Raw genomic sequence first — 12,946 nt, 5'->3', positions numbered from 1 at the left:
CCTTCCTGGACATTTCTGAAGTACCACTCCAAGCTTCTTATGTATACGGTGCTACATAGTTTACAAAAGCTCTTCTTCCCCAGAGAGCTCTGCAGAAGAAAGTGCTCACATGGTTCTTATCCACCCCATGAAAAGGAACGGAGTTTGGGTCTACGTCCTGCCCTACCGATCTGAACATTCCTCGCATTTGGCTAAACTTCCTTTATGATTTTCAGAGCAAGCCCTTTCACCTTTGCATTGCGTTCCTGGCGTTGAACTGTTCTCTCTTTGCACACGTCTAGGGTGGGGCAGGGACTTCCCCAGCACATACTGTTATCTCTTTATAACACCCACTTCAGACCGGTGCCTTCATCCTGACCGGTGTAGTGGTTATTGCACAGAGGGGGCGTGGGGCAGAATGCAGCAGAGCATGGCCAAGAGTTGCAACAATAGGTGCCTAAAGTCAGGACCCTACATAAGAAGCCTGCTTTTCAAAACCGCGGAGTCCCCCAGCAGTCCCCAGGGGTCTGAGTGAGAACAGCTGGGGGCTCGGCGGGAGCTGGACTTTACGTTTGACTATCTTGGCCTTGTGCCACGCAGCCTTGTCCTGCGGAGTGCAGTGATTCCAGACACATGCACAAGTCAGGTGAACTCCTGCTCCGGTTAATATTTAACCCTCGGATGAGCGATCCAGGCACCCAGGGCACTGCAGGCTGCAGTGCTGGGAAAGCTTCTGGACGGGGAGGAGAGGGTGTGACGATGTGACGCAGCAGGGAGGGGGGAGTGTTGACCTGGGAATGTGCCCTGGGGACGGGAGACCTGAGAGCCTGTCACCTGAGCCAGGAGGGGGAGGGGGAGGTGACACCTCTGCCCAGGAATGTGGATGGAGGCTGCAGCAGGGAACCTGCTGGGTGGGTTTAGTTTTCAGTTTGGGGCTGGGTGGAGGAACACAGGGAACCCCAGGGCTGGGGTCTAAGCTCCCTGCTCCCCCAGAAGGACTTCACTGAGGGGTCCTGGGTGTACCCACAAGCTCTGTTTTGGACTGTGTTCCTGTTATCCAATAAACCTTCTGTTTTACTGGCTGGCTGAGAGTCTCAGTGAATCCCAGGAAGAGGGGTGCAGGGCCTGGACTCCCCCACACTCCGTGACAACTGGTGGCAGCGGTGGGATCTACTGCACCCCGTGAACGGCGCTTCCTGCAGTAAGTGACTGGGGAACAGTAAAACGAAGGGGGATTGACGGGGACCAGGCGTGCTGAAGATTCAGAGAGAGACGGTTTCAGGGGGCGGTTAACCCCTGGGAGTGTGTGACCAGAGAGAAGGACTTTTGCAGTAACAGGGTCCCCCGGGGGATTGCAGCGAGCGGTCCCAGGGGCGGAGGAGTCTGCAGCTCGACCCTGGCAAAGAGGTGGTGACCTCAAGAAGGACTGGCACACTAGGGGCTTTTCCTGGAAACCGTGGACAGCTGCCCGGCCTGCGAGTGGCCAACCGGGAGATGCACGCTAAACGCCTTAAGAGCGACCTGGTGGAGCTGTGCAGGCAGAGGGGGCTGCGCGTCGGGAGGTCCACCAAGGAACAGCTGATTGCCCAGCTGGAGGAGAGGGATCGCTTGGATGACCCGATCCCTGTCCCTGAGGGAAGCCGGCCGGCGGACGCAGCGTGGGCCCTGGGGCCTGACCAGGCTGGGAGGGGTCAGACTGCTGCCCAGGACACCCCGAGACCCTTCCTACCTATGCCTGGGGGAGGGGTTGTGGGAAGCCCAGCGAATACCGAGGGCCCCCTGACCCCAGCAGCCAGCAGGGGATCCTCCCAGCGGAGCTCCCCATCCCTGGAGCGGATGCGGCTGGAATGGGAGAGGGAGAGGAAAATGAGGGAGCTGGAGGATCATGAAAAACAACGTCAACATGAGGAGAAACAACGTCAACATGAGCAGGAGGAGAAGGAGAAACAACGTCAACATGAGCAGGAGGAGAAGGAGAGGGAGCGTCAGGAGAAGGAGAGGGAACGTCAACATGAGCAGCAGGAGAAGGAGAAACAAAGACAGCATGAACTGGAGCTGGCCAGGCTGAGGAGCAGTGGGGCCCCGGCTGCGGTGAGTGAGGGGGGACCCAAGACTGCAAGGAGCTTTGATAAGTGCTTCCTGGCCCAGCGGAAGGAGGGGGAGGACATAGATAGCTTCCTGACGGCCTTTGAGAATGCCTGCGAGCTGCACAGGGTTGACCCTGCCGACAGGCTCCAGTTCCTCACCCCCTTACTGGACCCCAAAGCCGTGGAGGTCTACAGCCGGATGACAGGGGCAGAGGCAGGGGACTATGAACTGTTCAAACAGGCCCTGCTCCGTGAGTTTGGGCTGACCCCCGAGATGTACCGGAGAAGGTTCCGGAGTCAGCGTAAAACGCCTGAGGTCACCTACCTACAACTGGTCAACAGGATGCAGGGATATGCCCACAAGTGGACAGCGGGGGCCCAAACTAAAGAGGACCTGCTTGACCTGTTTGTACTGGAGCACCTGTATGAACAGTGCCCTTCCGACCTGAGGCTGTGGCTGGTGGACAAAAAGCTCGCGAACCCCCAGCATGCAGGGCAGCTGGCCGACGAGTTTGTGAACAGTCGGTCAGGGGGTAGCCGGGAGGAGTCCCAAAAGAACAGGCCCCCCCCGATGCAGAGAGAGAGTCACCATGGGGCCTCCCAGCGGGGAAATAGGGAGAACCCCCTCCAAAGGGGAACGCCTGGTGTCGGGCCCCTCCGACCCGTTCGAGGGGACCAACGTGACCTGAGCTGCTATCACTGTGGCCAGAGAGGCCACGTATGGGCCCAGTGCCCCGGGCTCAGGGACAAACTGAGCAGACCCAACCTACCCAGGGTTAACTGGGTAGGGACTCAGCTGGACAAGGGGCAGGCGACCCAGGAAAGGGGGGCTACCAGTTTGCCACCTGCTCAGGAGGGAAGAGTACCCCCAGCCAGCCCCACCAGAGGGCTGGAGGCTCTGGACTCAGGGTGCTCGGTTTACAGGGTGGGTGCGGGGCTGTCCCTCCGGAGAGAGTGCCTTGTTCCCCTGGAGGTGGATGGGAGGAAGGTCAATGGATACTGGGATACGGGCGCGGAGGTGACGCTGGCCCGGCCCGAGGTGGTGGCCCCAGATCGGGTGGTGCCCAACACCTACCTGACCCTGACGGGGGTGGGCGGGACCCCATTTAAGGTGCCCGTGGCAAGGGTACACCTGAAATGGGGGACCAAGGAGGGCCCCAAGGATGTGGGGGTACACCACCATTTGCCCACTGAAGTTTTGATGGGGGGAGACCTAGAGGACTGGCCAAGCGACCCCCAGACCGCCCTGGTTGTGACCCGTAGCCAGAGCCGGCGAGGGGCACTGCGACCTGACCCTGGGGAGGGTACCACACTGGAGGCGCGAGACCCTACTCGGGTGGGGAGGGAGCGCCGAGGGGCACGGCTCAGAGAGGCTGCGGCCTCAGACCTGGCCACGGAGGGGGAACCGGGCCCCATCCCTTCCCCAGCCGCTGAGTTCCAGGCCGAGTTGAGGAAAGATCCCTCCTTGCAGAAGCTCAGGGACCTGGCCGACCTCAGTGAGGGACGGACCATGAGGAGAGGCTGCCAGGAGAGGTTCCTGTGGGAGAAGGGGTTCCTGTACCGAGAATGGGCTCCCCCAGGGGAAGGGGAGTCCTGTGGGATCAGGAGGCAGCTGGTGGTCCCCCAGAAGTACCGCCGCAAGCTCCTGTCCCTGGCCCATGACATCCCCCTCGCAGGGCACCAGGGAATCCGGCGCACCCGGCAGAGGTTGCTACAGAACTTTTACTGGCCCGGGGTCTTTACCACCGTCCGGCAGTATTGCCGATCCTGTGACCCCTGTCAGAGGGTGGGGAAGGCCCGGGACAAGGGGCAAGCGGCGTTGAGACCTTTGCCCATCATAGAGGAGCCTTTCCAGAAGGTGGCCATGGACATCGTGGGGCCTCTCAGCAAGACGACCCGGTCGGGGAAGAAATACATTCTGGTGGTGGTAGATTTTGCCACCCGCTACCCCGAGGCAGTGCCCTTAGCTTCCATTGAAGCAGACACCGTGGCAGATGCGCTCCTGACCATTTTCAGCCGAGTGGGGTTCCCCAGGGAAGTCTTGACAGACCAAGGCTCCAACTTCATGTCGGCCCTGCTCCGGTGCTTGTGGGAGAAATGTGGGGTCCGGCATGACTGGGCCTCAGCGTATCACCCCCAGTCCAATGGGCTGGTGGAGAGGTTTAACGGGACGCTAAAGATGATGCTGAAAACCTTTATGAACCAGCACCCGCAGGATTGGGACAAGTACTTACCTCACCTGCTGTTCGCGTACAGGGAGGTGCCCCAGGAGTCTACCGGATTTTCGCCTTTCGAACTGTTATATGGAAGGAGGGTGAGGGGCCCCCTGGACCTGATGAGAGACGAGTGGGAGGTGAAGGCCACTCCCGATGGAGAGTCAGTGGTGGAGTATGTCCTGACCTTCCGAGAGAGACTGGCTGAACTCATGGGCCTGGCCAGGGAGAATCTGGCCAGAGCCCAGAGGAAGCAGAAGGTCTGGTATGACCGCACGGCGCGGGCCCGTGCCTATGCCACCGGGGATCAGGTGATGGTTCTCATCCCCGTGAGAAAGAACAAACTACAGGCCGCCTGGGAGGGCCCGTTCAAGGTCGTCAAGCAGCTCAATGAGGTAAACTATGTGGTGGAGCTGTCGAACCGGGCCCACCACCGCCGGGTGTACCATGTGAATATGATGAAGCCATATTATGCCAGGGGGAATGTGGTGTTAGCTGTGTGTGGTCAGTGGGAGGAGCAGGGAGATGACCCTTTAGTAGATCTATTCCCTGGGACCAGAGCTGGTTCCCCCCTGGAAACAATCCCCCTCTCGGATCAGCTCACCCCTGCCCAGCAAGCTGAGGTCAGGGGGGTGCTGCATCCGTACCGACAGCTGTTTTCCAACCAGCCTGGACGCACTAATCTGACTGTCCACCGGGTGCAGACAGGGTCGCACCCGCCGATAAGATGCTCCCCCTTCCGAGTCACAGGGAAAACTGCTCAGGACCTGGAAAGAGAGGTCCGGGACATGCTGGCTTTGGGGGTGATCCAGCCATCGGCCAGCCCTTGGGCCTCGCCGGTGGTGCTGGTCCCCAAAAAGGATGGGTCAGTCCGGTTCTGTGTGGACTATCGGAAGCTCAATGCCATCACTGTATCGGATGCCTACCCCATGCCCAGGCCGGACGAGCTCCTAGACAAGCTGGGAGGAGCTCGGTACCTTACCACCATGGACCTTACAAAGGGCTACTGGCAAGTGCCGCTGGATGCAGATGCCCGGCTGAAATCGGCCTTTATCACCCCTCTGGGGCTCTATGAGTTTCTGACCCTGCCTTTCGGCCTCAAGGGAGCGCCGGCCACCTTCCAGCGCCTGGTGGACCAGCTCCTGAGGGGGATGGAGAGTTTTGCCGTGGCGTATATTGACGACATCTGTGTCTTTAGCCAGACCTGGGAGGACCACGTGTCCCAGGTTAGACAAGTGCTGGACCGACTCCAGGGGGCTGGGCTGACTGTCAAAGCGGAAGTGCAAGGTGGGGATGGCTGAAGTATCTTACCTGGGCCATCGGGTGGGGAGCGGCCGCCTAAAGCCGGAACCGGCCAAGGTGGAGGTGATCAGAGACTGGCCCGCTCCCCACACCAAAAAGCAGGTCCAAGCCTTTATTGGGATGGCAGGATACTACCGAAGATTTGTGCCCCACTTTAGCGCCATAGCCACCCCCATCACTGAGCTATGCAAGAAGGGGAAGCCAGACAAGGTGGTCTGGACCGAGCAGTGCCAGGAGGCTTTCCGGGCGCTGAAGGAGGCTCTGGTCAGTGGCCCAGTTCTAGCAAACCCAGACTTTGACAAGCCCTTTGTGGTGTTCACCGACGCCTCCGACACGGGACTGGGGGCGGTGTTAATGCAGGAGGATGAAAAGGGGGAGAGACACCCCATCGTGTACCTGAGCAAGAAGTTGCTACCCCGGGAGCAACACTATGCGGCCATCGAGAAGGAGTGCCTGGCCATGGTGTGGGCCCTCAAGAAACTAGAGCCCTATCTCTTCGGGCGACACTTCACCGTGTACACCGACCACTCTCCCCTGACCTGGCTGCACCAGATGAAAGGAGCCAACGCCAAGCTCCTGAGGTGGAGCCTGCTCCTGCAGGATTACGACATGGACTTGGTCCATGTGAAGGGAAGTGCCAACCTGATAGCGGATGCGCTGTCCCGGAGAGGGGGCCCCGAACTTCCCCAGGTCACTGGTCACAGTGACCCCGCTCAGTTCAGTCTCGAAGGGGGGAGAGATGTGACGATGTGACGCAGCAGGGAGGGGGGAGTGTTGACCTGGGAACGTGCCCTGGGGACGGGAGACCTGAGAGCCTGTCACCTGAGCCAGGAGGGGGAGGGGGAGGTGACACCTCTGCCCAGGAATGTGGATGGAGGCTGCAGCAGGGAACCTGCTGGGTGGGTTTAGTTTCAGTTTGGGGCTGGGTGGAGGAACACAGGGAACCCCAGGGCTGGGGTCTAAGCTCCCTGCTCCCCCAGAAGGACTTCACTGAGGGGTCCTGGGTGTACCCACAAGCTCTGTTTTGGACTGTGTTCCTGTTATCCAATAAACCTTCTGTTTTACTGGCTGGCTGAGAGTCTCAGTGAATCCCAGGAAGAGGGGTGCAGGGCCTGGACTCCCCCACACTCCGTGACAGAGGGCGAAGTCAGAGGCGCTACCGGGAGCTACAGCAGCGGAAGGGCTGTGCCACGCTGAGCAGCTGTGACCCACGCTCCCCGTTTTCTGTCCCATGAATCAGGCCAATCCAGATTACATTTTGATCCAAAGGCATTGGCTGTCCCCTGCTCTGGGGCTTGTGCAAATTGAAAACAAACACAAAAAACCCACCAGGTCTATCAGAATCTCAGCGGGATAAGCCAAAGGGCCTTCAGCAAAGGCAATTACAGACCACAGCATTTTGCGAGCCAAATAACCGCCAAACCAACAGCCCCCCCCCCCCAACCAAACAAAAAACGCTGGCTCCAGATGCTGCGGAGGAGGGAGGGATAAGAGCACTGGAGGAATGGGCCAACCTGCCCTTCACGGAGATCTAATCCGGGTCCCCAGTTGACTTAAATTCTGAAGCACAAGGTTGAATTTCCCTGCCAACTTTTGAGTTGTCATTAGCTATGTGACGAAGTGGGGTTTTTCCCTTTGTTATGTTGCATGTGAGTCTGACTGTCCTGTACAAATACTGGGTGTGCCTCAGTTTCCCTGTGGACTGCACCGATGCCTAGGTGGTGGGAATTGGGTGTGCGACTTTTGCTGAGGCTCTCAGGAGCAGGTGAGGCTGCCCAGCTGCCTGCACGTAAGTAAGTGATGGCCGGTGCCCTTCATAATCTGAGACTGAAGAGGGGGATGCAACCAGGTGACGCTTTGCCCAGGAAGCAGGACAAGCCCAGGGGAGGAGCCACAGCCCTGTTGGAGGCCAGGCAGTGGGGGCCAGGCAGTCTGCTGTGGGGGACTTGGAGACGGGGGAGACCAGGGCGTCGGGCCCGGGATTCCCCCAAGATGGGGTTGGCTGAAAGTCACTGATTTCTGTGCTGATAAGCTCTGTTCTGTGCTGTGTACCTGTCGACTAATAAACCGTCCGTTTTACAAGGCTGGCTGAGAGTCACGGCTGACGGCAGAGTGGGGGTGCAGGGCCCAGGCAGACTCGCTGCGGGAAGCGCCTGGTAAACGGGGGTTGCCGACTGCTCTGAGGTCAGACCGAGGAAGGCCGAAGCCACGCAGGCTTCTTGCCCTGGCAACAGCGGGCAGGCCACCCCAGAGTCCCGACTGGCTTCATTTGGAGCAGTTCCAGCGCATTGGCCCGCTGACTCCGTGGCAAGCTATGATCCCTCCGGACCCTTTTCAATTTCACTCAGTGGCACATTGTTCTTGTGTTAGGAGACAGGGAGCAGAGACGCTCCCACCCTCCTGTCTCCAAGCCATTCATTATGGTCTAGACTTTTATTTCATCATTTGGGCCGTGCTCTGAACGGCACATTTCACCCACCCACTCATCCAGTACGTCCCCTGCCAGCTACTGGCCCAAAGAATAACTCTGATTAACCAGCTGTCTTACCCTGGAGCCATAAGGGCCTCTAAACACGGGGGGTAACCCACCAGGGAGGGGGGGTTAGGAGTCCCAGTCTGTGCCCAGTCCACAAAGGACAGGAGTCTGCTACAGACCCAGCCTGAGAGCCTGGGTCTTTAGCTCTCTGGGCGTCCAGTGCCAGTGGGTACTGGCTCACCTGCAGAGATGGCAGAACAGAGCCAAGGGCCCAGGACTTGGGGCTTGTCTGCACAGGGTTGGTTTTTTGTGGGATATAGTTTTGCACATAACCTTTTGTGGAATCACTCATCTGAAAAGACTGCGTCCACACGGCCGGCTCAACCTACTTGCCTCTGAATCAGCGCGAACCTTTCTCTGCACGAACGACACCCCCGTCACAGGCCTCAAAAGAGGAGCCAGTTCATTTGAAAGAAGAATTGCAACGAGTTGGAAGAAGTAATTTTCATGCCAAAAAATCTCTGTGCAAAACACAGGCACATGTGGACACGCACACACACACATGCCCAGAGCCATGTAGACAAGTCCTGAGCATTAGCTGCTGTGCCCAGGAGTGGGGCTTTGTGGAGAGGGAACAGAGTGAGGCCCCAGAAAGCCTGCGCTCGCTTCCTCGCTCTGCCACAGGTTTACTCTGGGGCCTTGGGCAAGTCACTGAAGCAGAAATTTTCTACCTTGGACACTAATTTTGGGTGCCCGGACTGAGACACCTTAAGGTCCCTCCTGTAGGTCACTTTTGGACAGAGGGGCCTTAATTTCTCTGTCCCTCAGATCTCCGTCTGTTACATGGAGACGCTAACCTTCCCTGCCTCACAAGGTGGGGGGTATGGGGACATAGTCACAGACACGTAGGAGGCATCCAGGTATTTGGGTACCTACCTGCATCTTTAGGCACCAAATACCTTTAAAAAGCTGGCCTTCAGATACCACAGTAATGGGGAACTAAGGGGAGAGGCTAGTTAGCTAGGATCGGAAGTTAGGACAGACAGGTAGGTAGGATGGATAACAGGAGCATATCCGTCCTGATATCAAAAATGTTGAGAAACAGTGATTGAGAGAGCTCAAACCGTCCTGCAAGAGCCAATCCAAACTTACCATCCCCAGGATGCTGAGAGGAAAGGAGTATGGAGAATGTGTGACTCACCCAAGAGACAGTCACCAGCCAAACTGGGAAAGGAGACCGGGCCTCCTAACGCCAGTCTAGTGTCCCATCGTCTGGACTGCACAGCCTCCTTCGGTGACTATCAACACCTTAAACGATGATGATGATTCATTATTTGTATTATCGTAACGCCTAAGAGCCCATTTTGCTGGGCATTGTACAAACACAGACCAGAACCACAGTCCCTGCACCCAGGATAAGAGATGGCTACAGCCCGATGAGGAAACACAACGGTGAGGCACGAAGGCAGGGATCTCAGCACAGCAGCAGTCTAAGCACTGGCCAGTTTTTCGTAGGTCTCACAGCAAAGGGGAGCTTTGAGGTGGGATTTGAAGGAGGGCCAGGAAGTGGGTTTGTGGATGTTGAGGGGGGAGTCCCCCCTTGTGTCAGGGGCAGCACCCAGAATCAAAGCGGAGGGTGGGTGGGGGGCATGGCACTGCCCAGATCCTATTGCAAGACACTACCAACACTGGGTTAATCGCGCGGAAGGCTTGGGAGCTCGTGCCCAGCTGAAGAGAACAGGTGGTTTTGGGCCATGACCCTTCCCAGGAGATCCAGTAGTTAGGGACCTAAAAGGACCCTCTGATAATCAACCATGAAGACAAGCAGTGGAGGGAGAGACCAGCTCCTCCATGTGTTCCTCTGCCCACCACGTTCCCTCCCCTTGTTTGGCTGGAGCTTAGGCCATCAGTAAACAAATTACAGCACATCTGTTACTGCTGGAGGCTAATATTTTAATAGGAAATTAATTTTTGAGAGCTATAGGCCAGACAGACCAATGCTCATGGATTAATGATCGCTGATAGTCACAGTGCACCCTAAGCTTGCTTTGAACTCAGAGGCATTGATTCCCCACTGCTTGAAGAAAACTACAGCTCAAGACGCATGGTGATCAGCTTTAGTTTATAGCAAGAGAGGGTAACAAGAGTCCAAAGGATAGATCCCCAAGCAGCTTAGTCTTCAGAGCCATCAGCAAAACCAGAATGGCTAACATGGCCAGGGTGGCTGGGAGCCCAGTAGTTTGTCAATCGCAGTGTTGACGTCTCCTCCAGCTGCTCTCAGAGCTTGTACGTTGGCTTCGTGGTTTAGGAAACCCATTACGTAGAGCTGCTCCAGCTGCTGCTGGAACTGGGTTTCTGGAGTTTGGGGAAGTGGGGGACTTGCTTGACCAAGACCCTGCGTGATTTGCTCAGTGTTACAGAGCTGGCACCCCGACTCGGCTGAGCCTGGTGCTGGGCTTGCATTCTCACATGGCTCAGAACCAGTCCCAGTTACTTCTCCACCATCGACAGGGCTTCCCACTCCCCCTGAGCCAGGAGCTCTGCCTTGGGCGAACCTTAGCACTTCCATCCCCAGGGTATGGAAACCCTGCTGAATCTGGGACAGAGCCTTGGTGGCTCTCGGGTTTGCCATCACTAACAGCATGTCTGGGCTGTGCAGCAGCTGGAGGAGAGCTTGGAGCTCCCGTGCTACTTCTTGTTGGGGATGCATGATTCCAACGAACCGGGGGTTACTCAGCATGAAGTGCACAATGAGACTGGGGTTCTGGCTCAAGGTCTGCATTATATTCCTCATGTAGGGGACAGACAGCATGCTCTGGAAAGGCAGGGCATTCCTGGTTATCGCTTGCAAGGCGTTCTGCACTTCCGGCGGGTTACACATCCCAGCTGCGACTCCAGGTCCTCCAGGCGGCACCCAGGGGCTCTGCCCCGTGCTGCAGTTTGGGCTGTTGCTGACATGAATACTCCCAACGTCAGTGCCACTGTTGCGATGAGGGGTGGAACTCTGGGGACCAAACTGAGAGGCCCAAGGATTCGGCAAAGGGTCTCTGTTTTCTGTGTGGGATGGTTGGCTGACCCCCGCTGGGGATGGCTTTTTCTGGGATGGGTTATTTGCACACTGCGCCTGTGGTCCATTCAGCGTTGGTTTTGGAGTATCAGCGAGCATTTGCCACAAGACTTTGTCTCCACCCAGCAGCAGAGTCTGACTCCTGTTTCTCAATATTTCCCGCATCATCGCTGCGTTCCTAACGAACTCGATCGTTTCTCGCATGAGGGCTGGGTTGGTCCAGATGTGGCTGACCCCTGGATTTTGCTGCACAAACTGATGGAACAGGGGGTGTTCCCTTAAGAACTGTGTTATCAGGTCGGTGTTTGACAGCACCCTCTGGACCAAGGGATTTTCCAGAATCTGTAGGATCATTTCGGGGTTGACCACCAGAAGCTGCTGGAGCTCATTTAGGAAACCTAAAAGGCTGGGTGCATTCCCACCAAGCATGCTCCGATCTGCCAGACCAGCTGAGCCAGGGGGGCCTCTGCCCAGGGACGCGCTGTTGGCTGGTGCTGGAAGGGTGGCTGGCTGGTCGTCTGCTCTCGTTTGCGGCCTGATGACGAGGTGGATGGTGAATCCGTCATGGATCCCAGCCTGGCTGAGAGTATCTTGGTCATTCACAATTTTCCCAGCAAAGATCAAGAGGAGCAGGTTGGTGGGAGCATGGAAGCGCTTGGCGATTTCGCCCCGAAAGTCGGCGATGGTGCTGTTCTCCCACACTGCAAACTCCTCCCTTTCCTTGAGGGTCTTCACGGTCACTTTGATGATCTGGAACGCTGCAGGGTTGCCGCCAGGGCCCTGTCCCTTTCCAGCCATGGTTAACCCGATGCTGGTCCCTTCCGGGAAAGCAGAGAGACCAGAGACTCAGAGGGGCTGGGAATGTCTAGAGACCAGATCCAGAGCACTCGTGCCAGCTGGTGCACCGCCCCATGCTGCCCCTCTGCTCACAGCTTCCTAACCTCCTGGCTCTGCCCGGGTGGACTGTGACATCCCTGCTGATGTCACTGTAAGCAAGAAACCACATGGACACCTGCCTTATTCCCCATGCAGTAAGTAGTCCCCAGGTGGGGTGCAAGGGCCAACACCAATGTCGCTACCATGAACAGGTAATGTGAGCTGGGAAGCAAATGCCCCTGGTGCTGTTAAGGAGAAGGTAAATCTTGGGGCAGGAAGCATCAAGCTGCAGCAAAGGGGATCCACCTTCCTGATAATGTCATGGTCTCCTCTCAGACTCACAACACCCCTCCAGGGCAGCGACCCCAATTATTAGGAAGAAATAGGCAATAGCAATGGGGGGATTTCATTATTAGAAATATAGATAGTTGGGTTTGCGATGGCTGGGAGAACCACATGGTGAATTGCCCGCTGGGTGCAAAGGTAGTGGATCTCATGAGACATCTAGATAACCTTACTGAGGACGAGCCGGTGGTCATGGCATATGTAGGTACAACGACATAGGGATAGGTAGGAGAGAGGTCCTGGAGGCCAAATGTAGGCTGCTAGGTAAGAGACTGAAGTCCTGGACCGCCATGGCAGCATTCTCGGAAATCCTCCCAGTTCCACGTGCAGGGCCAGTCAGACTGGCAGAGCTGCAGGTCTCAATGTGTGGATGAGATGGTGGTGCAGGGAGGAGGGATTTAGGGTTATTAGGAACTGGGGAACCTTTTGGAGGGAGAGTGGTCTATACAGGAGGGATGAGCTCCACTTAAACCAAAATGGAACCAGATGGCTGGCATGCAAATTTCAAAAGGTTGTGTGATCGCTCTCTATAAATACATCAGAGGGACAAATACCAGGGAGGGAGAGGACTTATTTAAGGTAAGTGCCAGTGTGGACACAA

General features: G+C 57.0%; 1 pseudogene; it reads right to left on the bottom strand.

Moving 5' to 3' along the window:
* Nucleotides 1-10,263: 10,263 nt before the first annotated feature.
* LOC141981007 (ubiquilin-1 pseudogene) lies at nt 10,264-11,922 on the bottom strand (annotated as a pseudogene).
* Nucleotides 11,923-12,946: the final 1,024 nt, after the last annotated feature.

This window comes from Natator depressus, chromosome 1 (genome assembly GCF_965152275.1).
Source record: "Natator depressus isolate rNatDep1 chromosome 1, rNatDep2.hap1, whole genome shotgun sequence".
NCBI classification, from domain to species: domain Eukaryota; kingdom Metazoa; phylum Chordata; order Testudines; family Cheloniidae; genus Natator; species Natator depressus.
This window is presented reverse-complemented; position numbering and strand designations above follow the sequence as displayed.